Genomic DNA, 12,410 nt, shown 5'->3' with positions numbered 1-12,410 from the left:
CTAATCGATTAATCGAGATTTTACGACATTTTATTCCAAATACATATGGGATATTGGAAAAATCGGTTCTTCTCAGGGCTTCCATTCTATACAAAGGAAGATTGAGGCGAGGTGAACTTTTTTCAAAGTGCAAATTAACCGCTTGGAGACGCCATAAAGTTGCCTGGCGTCCGTAGCAGAATCACGAGCGCGCGTCGGAGGGAGATGCTACAAATATGTATTCGCATGGATGGCTTCAGTGGCAGTCAAGTTTAATTCTTTCAAGATTCTTGTTTGGTTTTGTTATTCCAGCCTATGACGTGGGTCGTGTGGTCGTTAGTGATTATTGGGAATTAATCGATTCTTCTCATGGACACCATTTTAAACATAGGAAGATTGAGGCGAGACGAATTTGTTCAAAGTACGACGTCGTAGCAGAATTACGTTGCCGTTCGTAGCAGAATAACGAGCGCGTATTGTAGAGAGCTGCTGCAAATATGTATTCTTGCACTGGCACTAGATTCTTCATTTCACCAAACTGTTTTACGTAGTTTACGTCGGGCGGTCGTGTCTTGTACACAACCCTTATGATTTTTACATAGAATTAACGTTCAGATTTGGGTTTATCCGCTCGATCCTACCCAAACTAGAATAGAAAAAAACTAAAAAGGGGTTGAAATATTTTTTTCCGGATGACCAAGGCCGTCAAAACTGTTCTAGTGTACATATCCTCGAATTCATCAGAAATATCTCTAGAATAAAAATGTCTAAAGCTGATCCAAAACTATCTAAGTGATTATAAGACATGAAATTATCAAGTTTTGAATTAATGTAACCTATTTTAGGGTCTCCAAAACAGCCTGGAGTTCAGAACATACGATCGAACCAAGCCCTGAATGATGTATTCGTGTAGCGCTAAACCTATGAGCCGATAGAATTTCACTCTAAGCATTTTTAAGCATCCCAGCAGGTCCATTGAGCTGATAGGATTTCACTCATTATGGTTTTTGTTTTCCAAAATGCCTGGGAGTTCAAAAGATGCGATCTACCCGATCAACCAAGTCCAGAAAGATGTATACGTGCATCGCTAAACAACCCAGCAAGTCAATTGAGCCGATAGGATTTCACTCAACACTTTTACAAGCTACTACAGGCGTTTATGGTTCTTGAAACCGGCATGGGGTTCAGAACGTAATTTAGGGCAAAACATCACAGCAGGTTCATTGAATCGATATTATCTCGTATGAAAGAAAATTGTATTTGCATGATGCGTATATGCTTATTGAACCAGATTGGGTGAATACCGACGATGAGGACATTGCAAAAGCCTTGATTGATCTGATAGATACAGTGGGCTGAACTCCACAACGTTTTGAAGTACCTTGAGCATCTCAACTCATCTGGCTCAACTTGTCTGAGTACTCAGAACTATCAAACAATGTAATTTAGGATTTACACATGCCAGATTTATTTGTATGCTCTCAGAAGCGAAATCTTCCCTAGGTTTCGGATATCTGAGTCTTCAGGGTGTAGTCAAACTTGACCCCTGATATTTTTTCCTGAAAAGCCAACAACAGTTTTGCTGAAGAAAGTGGTGACCAAACTCTTTTCTGTGATTTTACACAGCCAATCCAAAACGCTGGGCATATATGACCCATCCGTCCTGAAAGGGTTAAACGATTCTGATCATTTTATTTGTCATTTGGGCTGTCAAAATATCAAAATTTTCATGTTTGTATCAGTGGCTGCACAGGTAAAAAGTGAGGTTACGCGACGCCACTGAAAAAAATATAACTTGTGCGTGTGTTATAAGAAAAATATCTATTTGGTACTCGGTGCACCATGCGCTTGTATTGCGCTTTGGCAGGCTGAATTTTTAAATTATATATTTCGACCACTTCTAAGGAGTTGAGGATGCTAATCCCAGCCCCCGAGTCCAGTAAAGCTACGAGCTCTAACTCGAAAACCTTAACTTTAATGTGAGGACATTTTGTCCTATGAAACTTTATGTGGTAAATCTGGGAAAATGGATTGAAATCTGTCCGCTGTTTGGGAATTTCCTTCTGAGTCGGGTTTGAAGAATTCCCCGCATCGCCGTTTATTGGTTTCCCTGATTGTTTGCTGCAACGTGTGAACTATTTGCACAACACTCGCAACTACGAATAGTCCTTCCTAGGTTCCCACATCCGTAACAAAATACGACTTTCGACCGAGAACATTGTCTCCAGCCGTGTCCCTGACATTGGCAGTTCCAGTAGTTCAATGCTGTTGTCGAATTTTGTGTCGTTCTTGTTGGTTGCTCTGCCGTCTGCCTATTTGCTTGGGGGAAACTCCTGTTCACCCGCGTGTTAATGGCGTTCACGGACTGGTCGCTTTCATAGTCACTTGCTTCTGCCTCTAAGTGGTTGATTGCTCGGCGCTGAATCCCTGAAGTTCCTTCCGTGTTCTGAAACTGCAATTGGCGATCTGCTGCGTCTAAACGGTAGTTCAATTTTGTCAATTGTTGTAGATCATCAACTTCCACGATTGAAATTTTGGACCTATAATGTTGTCTCATATTATCCCATATCACTTCGAACCTCCTTCGATTCGAAAGTGGTTTGGATAATAATCGATTCAATTTTTCAATTTCCGTTACAAAAACTATGAACGGTTCCCCTCTCAGCTGCTTTCGCTCGTGTATTTTGGAACGTATTCCCTGATCCTTATTTGGATTCCCAAACCGGTACGAGATTGACGTTTCAAACGCTTCCCATGTGGTCAGGTCATCAACAAACGTGAAAAACCAGTCTGAGGCGGCGCCTTCCAACAGCATATGGACGTCCCTCAGCAAAATTTCCTTGGTAACGCCCTCCCTCTCAGCTAGCTTTTTCGCCTTGTAGAGGAAGTTTTCCACCGTCATCACTGAACGCGGTTCCCCTGTAAACCTCAACTTCCATTTCTCTACCCTTCCTTGCCCTGCGTATCTTCCGATTGGGCCTCTCATTCGCCCTTCATTGGCACCGTAGTTCCAACTACCACCATAGCTATAATCTGATTCACGGCCGCCTGTGTGAGGAACCCTGCTTCTCCATCCTTGGCGTGGCCATCTTTGGTCATCTTCGCTGTCTTCTTCGTCAACACTACCGTGGTAGTTGAAAGCTGCTCGGCTGCCCCCATCCGCTCTTCTCACCTGCGTTGCTGGTGCATCTTGCAGTGGTTCCAGATTACAAACTCTAACCGATGGATTATCTCTCCATGACTCTCCTTTTGCGCTAGTTTCCTCGTTAAGTCTGCTATTATTGCTCGCATCTCTTCCCATTCCTCTCGTGGCACCGAAATGTGCGTTGACGGATCTGTGGTATTCCCTTGTGGGCCGTTCGGACCAGTCTCGACCACTGTATTCTGACCTCCATTCGTAGTCAGCGGGACTTTCGGAATGGCTTCCTTTGGCGCGTTGATTGGCAATCGCGTCCCTCTTCCGGCGTGCCCCGGGAAAACCTCGCAACGTGGTGGTAGGGTCAGAAATGGCCTCGAGGGTTCGTTGTGGTGTCTCTGGCGTCGTGGCGATGTGGTCACGAATCTAAACACATTTAGAGACCGTTGCATGTTGCACGTGTCAGCACTGCACTATAACCATAATTTAAATTGCACAATTTAAACCACCAGCATACACGATAACACACTGATTGTAACTAACGCACACATGACTCTCTATCTAAGAAGTATGGGAAAGGGTTTAAGCATTAATTCTTTGGGAAAGGGTTTTACTAAAGAACCACTGATTGAAATCACTGAATGTAATTTGTACCTTTAAGCAACTACCACGGCACGAGAACAACTTGGGCCACTCCTGCCTCTTCCACGGATCAGTTCGAAGTGAATCTGATCACTTCAATAATCCTCAGATTAACCGCCGAATTAATTTCGTCACCGGAAGTCACGAAGATAAATTCGCGATACCGACGGTTGCTCTCATGCTCATAACAATCATTTTCGCGCATGTTCACGTCTCTTCACACGAACAGCCTAAGTTAGCCCCCTTTCTGTCCATGTGAGAGGGACTTCGGAAAGGTCAATAAATCTCCAAAAGAATACCAACAGGTCGATGCATGCAAATTTTTGTGGGATCAAGCAATTTTGGGTGGCTTACGCAATTAAATCCCACGGCATCTCACCACCTGGATTGGATCTCATCAACCATTTTTCCCAAGGGAAATGCGACTCATGAACGCGAATGAACTGGTATCGTGAATATCTTCCAATTAGACTGGTACAACTTTTATAATTTAACTATCTTTTCATTTTATTTTATTTAACCTTAACTCATGAACAGAGAAGACATTTAACAAGAATGAAACAATTAAGTAACAGTTAGAAAGGAACAATTAAGTCATAATATTTACAATAATTGTAACGATCCGAAGGTTCGTTACAATCGGTAAATCACCTTTGATGAATTTTTCACATTAGTTCGTCAGGAAACCTTGAACAGCTGGCAACAGAAATGGACAAATTTGGTAGTTTGGTAGATGGCTGTATTCAATTCGCCCGCAGGTGTCGAAGCGTCCATGGTTCAACAAATTGAATATGGGACGAGACTTCATTCCTACCATGTATCGTCTAATGTCCAATCACTACACTTTAAATGCACATCTTTTCAGAGTGGGGCTCTCGGAAGGAAATTTCTGTGTTTGCGGTTAGGATTATCAGGACATCGATCATGTCGTGTGGGCGTGCGAGGAGCATCGTGACCCCAGATCTGCGCTAACTGAACATCTCCGGGTCCGAGGAAAAAAACTAAAGCCTATTAGGAAAGTGTTGTCGGGCCTTGCTCTCGAGTACATGTCCCTGGCACACCAATTTTTGAAAGTTTCTGATGTATGACTATAATCATTGTCTGCCCATTCCCTTGTCTGTCGTACCCCATTACGAATGTCTTCCTCTTGTTGTACTTTTCAATGTCTGTCGTCAATCCTTTTTGTATATCTTCCTCTCGTCGTTGTCTCCCAAAAAAAACTTTGTTTGTCCCGTTACAGATGTAAAAATGCGAGGAATGTCAACTTTGGGAACATCAGCATCGTAATTACTTAAGCACCCTAAAATCCTTTCCTTTCCTACTGTATTATTGTATTCCCTAACCTCAACTAAACCGCGAGTCTTTCGGTTCCCCAAAACTATGTATAAGAATCGATAAATGTATTGATAAACTTGATTTCGGCTCCGTTACGCTTCACGGCAAATGAGCCTTCCAAATAAACGAAAGATTAAAAAAAAGTAAATTTAAATATTCCTGTGGATTAGAAAAACATACGGGCTTGGTGGTCATATGGCTACCGCGTCTGCCTCAATCGCAGAAAATCGTGGGTTCAATGCCAGGCCCGTTTCATTCCTCCTACTTTGTATCTTTTCATATATTTCTCATGTTCTAGCAATCGCTAGAACTGGAAATGAGCTTTCATACCATTTCCATCTTTTACCCCTATACCTACAACTTGATTAGTTCTAGCAGGTACCTGTTAGAATTCGAAATGAGCGTTTCGGCATCCAATTAGAATATACACCAACCTTTCATTACTATCACATTGGCAACCCGTTAACCAAGACGAACCTCTGCCATAAAACCTAACCCCAGATTCCAGTAAAATTCCGTAGGAACTCGTGGCGAATGCAGAGGTGGGCGAGTGACTGCATCAACAATTCCTTCCCATCTCCAATGATCGTGAGGACGTGGCCAGCGCCGTTATCGACCATCCAAAATACTAGAGCTCACAGACTGTGCACATTGAGGATGGAGAGCAAATCCCATGCTTCCAGCCATTGGTTCCCTGTGCAATTGCGATTGATCTGGTCGATCACGGAGTAGCAACTACGAAATGCACGGTCATCATGCTCAAATTTAAATATTCCTGTGGATTAGAAAAACAAGTGCATAAATTACTATCTCATGGCAACATATCACTGCGAAACGGGATCCTTTGGAGCCTTAAGTAAGATCTCGGTCTTTCTAAGGAGATCTTAGTGCAGTACACACCGGACGTGTTGCCCGGTAGACGTATCCCTCTGCGCTATTTAAATCAACGTAGATAGGCTGTGGTCAGAGAGTGCGTTGATATTACAAGATTACAAGATAATGATAATACGACGAGTATTTTTCTTGATACGAGCTTCAGAATATGTTACAGTAATGGTTGAAATTTTAAGTTGAGAATTTTTGATGATTGCTTGGTGAAGGGTTCTGAACTGTGACCCGCTTTGGCTCTCTGATGCAGTTTCAAAGGCTTTCACTAATCTTCAAGCATTTTAAACAATTGATATTGATCAAAATTCAATCCAGTATTATAGTTTTGAAAGCGCAGTGTCTGTAAGTCAATGAATAATTGAAGAGACCACCATTCACATATTGTTAAAAATGCAATAATTCAGCCTTAACTGGCCCACAGCGAACCGCCTGACGCTGGCGAAGCAACAGTAACCAAAACCATACATTCTCACCCAGTGACACATACTCGTCCGACCCGCCCCGCGCGGTTCCAAACGGACACCCAAGGTACGGCTCCGTTTCGTAGTAGGTACGGAGCGAGAGCGAGAGTAGGTTGGGTACTGCGCGAGAAATAGTGAAAAATTCTATTACTTTGTTCGCAGATCGCAGCCATTCAACATGAATTGCGTTCGTTTGCAAAACAGTGTAAATCATTTGTTGCAGATTTAGGAAAAGACGAAAAACACGTGCCGTTTTCATGCGAGTAGCAAGTTGGCAGCATAAATTCGTATGTTTTTTTCCCTGGTGGATCAAGAATTGTATTTAAAAGTATAGTGATAAAAAAATATACGTACGTGTAAGAGGAAGTGTGATATAATCGCGAAAGCTCGCAGAAAACCTTTTCCCATCGTGACGTAGTGTGGCGTTCATTGGTGAGATATCGAACATGGATGGTTGTTTTGGCCTAAGAAATGTTATTCTTTGATGTTCTCAAATTCAAATTTCTCAGAAACTGCTTTACAAATAGATTAGGTTTCCAAATGCGCCGAGAAACTTCCATTTGCAAGATTGGTCCTTATGAAACATCGATGTTGATTTGCATATCAATTGGCACGCCACGATTAATCTTCCTCAAAATACTGTCTCTCTCGCTATTTCCAGGCACACAGCATGACCGAAATCCGGACCAATCTGGCTCGCACGGGAACAGCCAAATAAAAACAAAACACGGAAAGAAGGAACGACCTCTTCACCCGCCCGGATCTCCGACACGCCGCCACCATCAGCATCACCACCCAGCTCGGCCAGTAAAGGCTTCAGACACGTCTTGCAGTGAGAAGAAGAGAGCAGAAGAAGCAGACATCAGAGTTTTAATATCAACAACAAAGCACGTAAAAGTTCAAGAGAAAATAGCGTACAGAAGAAGGGAGTCAAAACAGCGCACGCGGCCACGGATCCGTTCCGTCGAATGTGTGTGCAAAAGTGTGAAGTTGTAATAGTGGGCACCCCTCGCGCTGCATGTGGGCCGCGAATTGCCGACAACAACGGGTTGCAGGAAAAGTGCATCGTGAAGAATAACAAATCGAGAGTGTGAAACGCAAAAATAAAAGGAAGAAAAAATAGGAAAACCAACCGCTGGTGTGTCATAACAAAGGAATAGTGCAGCGTTCTGGGAGTAAGTGCGCGCGTGCGGCGTGTGTTTGAAGGAAATTTTTGTTGAAGTAGCGTGTGTGTGATTGAAATTTAGCCCGACCGAGGAAGAAGAAAAATAGGAGAGTCACATAAGCGCTGATACAAATCGAAAAGTGCAAAGTGGTTGGAATCACAAGTCGGCGGCGCGACGTAGTTCGTGGCATCCAGTATCGGAAGGAAAGTTAAATTGGTGAAAATCTTGAATGTTTGCTTCTTGAAAGCACAGGTGTTTATTGAATGGGCAAACAACAAGAATGATGCAAAAGCGAGATATAGGCAAACGGGTTCAAGTTTCATATTGAAAATCGGATTACCTGGCAGTAGCAGCACAGCAGCAGTCAACGAATAGGAAAGGTGAGTTTTTGCTGCTATTAAAAGTTTTTGTCGATCGGTTAGGATGAGTAATGCGGCTGTTGATTTTTTATGTTATCTCGCCTAAAATTTAATCCATTGCACAAATTTAAGCCCTAATTAATCGATGATTCATGACAAGACAAACAACGCAAATTAGTGATGAGTCTGACCGTGAAAAAAAGTCATTTCTGTGAGTCCACCAACTTTCATGGGATCCTGTAAGAATACTTGGAGGTACATACAAATTTCACTACTGGTACTTCTATATTAGTCCCTATATTGGATTTTTGGTATGTAATATTCTTTGATGTTTCAAGTCGCAAGTTCAGTGTGAAAGCTGAAAAACTCTAATTGTTAAAACATGTTCGGAAATTTTTCAATTTTTGCTGAGTAGCTCAACATCTAAAGAACTACCGTTACAAGTGATCCATATGAATATGTATACAAAATTATTCCTAATAACGTATAGAAAAAAAAAACTATATTTAGGATGATGGAATTCTTATGTTTTTCTTAGTAGTCAGTGTAAATTCAAAATGGGATAAGTTTGGTTTAAGATTAAAAATGAATTGCATATGATTTGGCAAATCGGTCGTACGTAATGCGCAACGTTATGTTTTCGAAATGTACAAAATTGATATTATTTCCCACTTTCTTGGTGGGAGTCGAACCCACGACCTCCTACTCTCTAGACAAGCGAGATAACCCCTACACAACAAGACCACTTAAAGGTCAGGTTTGCGGGGAAAATCCATCTGAGTGTAGAGGTTATCACGCCCATACAGATAGTAGGAGCCTGAAGGTTTTGCTGCCATTCAAATCCGAAGTGAATCCAAAGAACGGAGATTTTATTGTTTTAAGAGACGTTGCTAAGCTTAAATGTCACTTCTGTTAAAAAACAAGAACTTTTGCAAAGAAAACGAATCTTGATTTTACAAGAAAATATTTGTATTTCTTGATATCTTATAAAATCTCCTGAAAATACGTCAATAAACCGTTCAAATCCAAACTCACCGAATCCCAACCATAATATTTTACACGTGAACGTCGTTCGTTTGTATAATTGATTTTTGTGTGCTTTCCATTGCTAATTTGCGAACAACACTACTCGTGAAGAAGGTCAGTTTCTATAGATCCACATTTTCGTCGAAAATGATTGTGGGCGCTTCATTATCCCGCAGTGTCTGCTCATATCGATCGATATGGTTGGATTGTTCACTATAGCAGTGTCGAGCCCTGAGAGTTCAACGACCACCACGCTGCGGAAGGTATACCGCGACGCAATTGGTTTCACTGGATTAGAATATTCGTCTCTGTACGGGGTGGTGGTTCCACCCCAAAAAGGCTGCATAATTAATGGGGAAAATCCCCGTTACAGGCGGCACTCATGAATCAATCGAATAGCTTACCTGGCATGGTAATTCACATAATTAACCTTGACGAAAAGTGATGTGCTGCTCGATTCGCATCATTTTTCAATTCAAATTCGTTTCAGTTTTAACATTTATTGTTTAATATTTTCATCAAAATGGATTAACATTTAGTAAATAGCAAGTTTGTTTCAATTTGTTCAAATTTTGTTTATATTACCATTTCTGCGTCCCAAAAAAATATGGGAACTCTATTCACCTTCCGCCACAGTAAAGATGTGTGGCTACAAAGCAAGACAATACTGAGTTAAAACTTCCGTGAGCAATAGAGAACTTTATTGACTTTTTCATGAGCTAAAAACGAAATTGGAAGGGAACATGGTTATATGGATCCGTACATCGATATTTATCGACCTTTAGCTCAAAATCAGCAAGCGCTTTGGATTCATAGATGATTTATTCGATTTCTGTTTAAAGAATTCTTCGAAATTTCATCGGAAAATCCTTCAGAGTTTCTACAAAATATGGTCCAGAATTTCCTCGAACCATTTTCGCATATGCCCAGTTCTTATACAGGTGTTGAAAGGTTCTTATACAAAATTGTTAGAAAATCTAACAATCACCGGTTGGGTGTAGGACCCTTACTGGGTTTAGAATAGACCTCTTGAAATGAGGCTTCCGAACCTCTTGAAATGCGGCTTCCGTGCTTCTTGAGAGGCTGTCGTGCCTCTTGAAAGGAGGCTTCCAAGCCTCTTGAAAGGATAATGTCGAGCGTTTTAAAAAGAGGATCGCGAGTCTCTTGAAAGGATGCTTTCGAGCTTCTTAAAAGGAAAATTTCGAGTCTCTCAAAATGAAGCTTCCTGTTGAGCCTCTTAAAAGGAGGCGGTCGAGCTTTTTAAAAAGAGGCTCTCGAGTCTCTTGAAAGGAGGTTTTCGAGCTTCTTAAAAGTAGAATTTCGAGTCTCTCGAAATAAACCTTCCGAGCCTCTTGAAGAGAGGCTTTCGTGCTTCTAGAAAGGAGGCTGTCGAGCATCTTGAAAGGAGATTGTCGAGCCTCTTGAAAAAAGGCTGTCGAGCCTCTTTAAAGGAGGCTGCCGATCGTTTTAAAAGGAGGCTGTCGAGCGTTTTTAAAGGAGGCTTCCAAGCCCTTTGAGATGAGGCTTCCGAGCTTCTTGAAAGGAGAATTTCGAGCCTCTTGAAAGGATGCTTTCGTGCCTCGCCTCTTGAAAGGAGGCTTTCGAGCCTCTTGAAATGAAGCTTCCGAGCCTCTTGAAATAAGGCTTTAAAGCCTATTGAATGGAGGCTTCCGAGTCTCTTGAAAGGAGGCTTCCGTGCTTCATAAAAGGAGGCTGTCGATCAAGTTGATAGGAGGCTGTCGAGCCTCTTAAGAGGAGCCTGTCGAGCCTCTTCAAAGGAGTCTTTCTAGCTTCTTAAAATGAGAATTTCGAGTCTCTAAATGGAGCTTCCGAGCCTCTTGAAGAGAGGCTTTTGTGCTTTTAGAAAGGAGACTGTCGAGCATCTTGAAAGGAGGCTTTCGAGCGTTTTAAAAGGAGGCTTCCAATCTCTTGAATCGAGGCTTTCGAGCTTCTTGAAAGGAGGATTTCGAGCCTCTTGAAAGGTGGCTTTCGTACTTCTTGAAAGGAGGCTGCTGGGCGTTTTAGAAGGAGGCTTCCGAGCCTCTTGAAATAAGACTTTCGAGCCTCTTGAAATAAGGCTTCCGAGCCTCTTGAAATGAGACTTCCAAGCCTCTTGAAATGCAGCTTCCGAGTCTCTTGAAAGGAGACTTCCGTGCTTCTTGAAAGGAGGCTGTCGAGCATCTTAAAAGGAGGTTTCCGAGCCTCTTGAAAAGAGGCTGTCGAGCGTTTTAAAAAGAGACTCCCGAGTCTCTTGAAAGGAGGCGTTCGAGCTTCTTAAAAGGAGAATTTCGAGTCTCTCGAAATGAACCTTCCGAGCCTCTTGAAAGAAGGCTTTAGTGCTTCTTGAAAGGAGGCTGTCGAGGCTGCGGAAGTTCCTCAAGGAATTCCTACGATAGTTTCTCAAGGAATTCCTCCGGAAGTTCCTCCAGGAATTCTTCCGGAAGTTCCTTCAGTTCCTCCAGAAGTTCCTCCGGGAATTTCTCTGCAAGTTCCTCCGGGAATTCCTTCGGAAGTTCCTCTAGGAGTTTCTCCGGAAGTTCTTCCAGAAATTTCTCTTGGAGGAACTTCCCCAGGAATTCCTTGAAAAAACTTCCGTAGGAATTCCTAGAGGAACTTCCGCAGGAATCCCTTGACAAATTTCCAAAGGAAATCCTTGAGGAACATCCGCAGGAATTCCTTGGGGAACTTCCACAGGAATTCCTTGAGGAACTTCCGCAGGAATTCCTTGAGAAACTTCTGCAGGAATTCCTGGAGGAACTTTGGCAGGAATTCCTGGAGGAACTTCCGCAGGAATCCCTTAAGACAGCGATTCTCAACCTTTTTCTTGATAGGTACCCCTTCAAACTTTTACATTGATTGAGGTACCCCCTATTGTTTTTCGCTGTAAATGAAAATCAGCTTAGCTCATAAGATATATGGAAAATGGACCTGAAAATTGACGCAATATATGGCTCTCCAAAATGTTGTCTGAATTATTCGTTATTCTGTGAAACTTTGCAATTCAAATTAAGTTTGTACATCAAGCTTCCTATAAGACGTTGTTGACCTTTGAGGGCTTTCATGCTTCTTGAAAGTAAGCTTCCGCGCTTCGTGAAAAGAGCCTTCGAGCATCTTGTAGGGAGGCTTCAGAACCTCTTGAAAGGAAGCTTCTTCAGCTTCATCAAAAAATAATTTCGATCCTCTCGAAGGGAAGCTTCAGAGTCTCTTGAAAAGACGTATCCGAGCCTCTACAAAAAATGTATCTGAGCCTCTTAACAGGATGTTTCCGAGCCTCTTGAAAAGAGGCTTCAGAGTCTCTTAAAAGGAAGCTTCCAACCTCTAGAGAGGAGGTTTCCAAGCCTCTAGAAAGGAGGCCTTCAAGCCTCTACAAACTAGGCTTCCAAACTTTTTGAAAAAAAGTTTTCGACCCTGTTGAGAA

General features: G+C 42.3%; 1 protein-coding gene across 6 annotated transcripts in view; it reads left to right on the top strand.

Annotated features, from left to right (window-relative positions):
• The window catches only part of LOC134223345 (serine-rich adhesin for platelets), a 160,597-nt gene that overhangs the window by 35,031 nt on the left and 113,156 nt on the right, over nt 1-12,410 (top strand). For 5 of the 6 annotated variants that reach the window (XR_009982544.1, XR_009982548.1, XR_009982536.1 and 2 more), the window contains exon 2: nt 7,103-7,987. The gene's annotated coding sequence lies outside the window, so the exon portion shown is untranslated. Of the gene's footprint in view, nt 1-6,601; nt 6,874-7,102; nt 7,988-12,410 lie in introns of those variants that run through there. The other variant, XM_062702502.1, reaches the window with a different exon arrangement.

This window comes from Armigeres subalbatus, chromosome 1, assembly GCF_024139115.2.
Source record: "Armigeres subalbatus isolate Guangzhou_Male chromosome 1, GZ_Asu_2, whole genome shotgun sequence".
Lineage (NCBI taxonomy): Eukaryota > Metazoa > Arthropoda > Insecta > Diptera > Culicidae > Armigeres > Armigeres subalbatus.
Note: the sequence above shows the minus strand (reverse complement) of the source record. Positions and strands in the feature narration are given on the sequence as shown.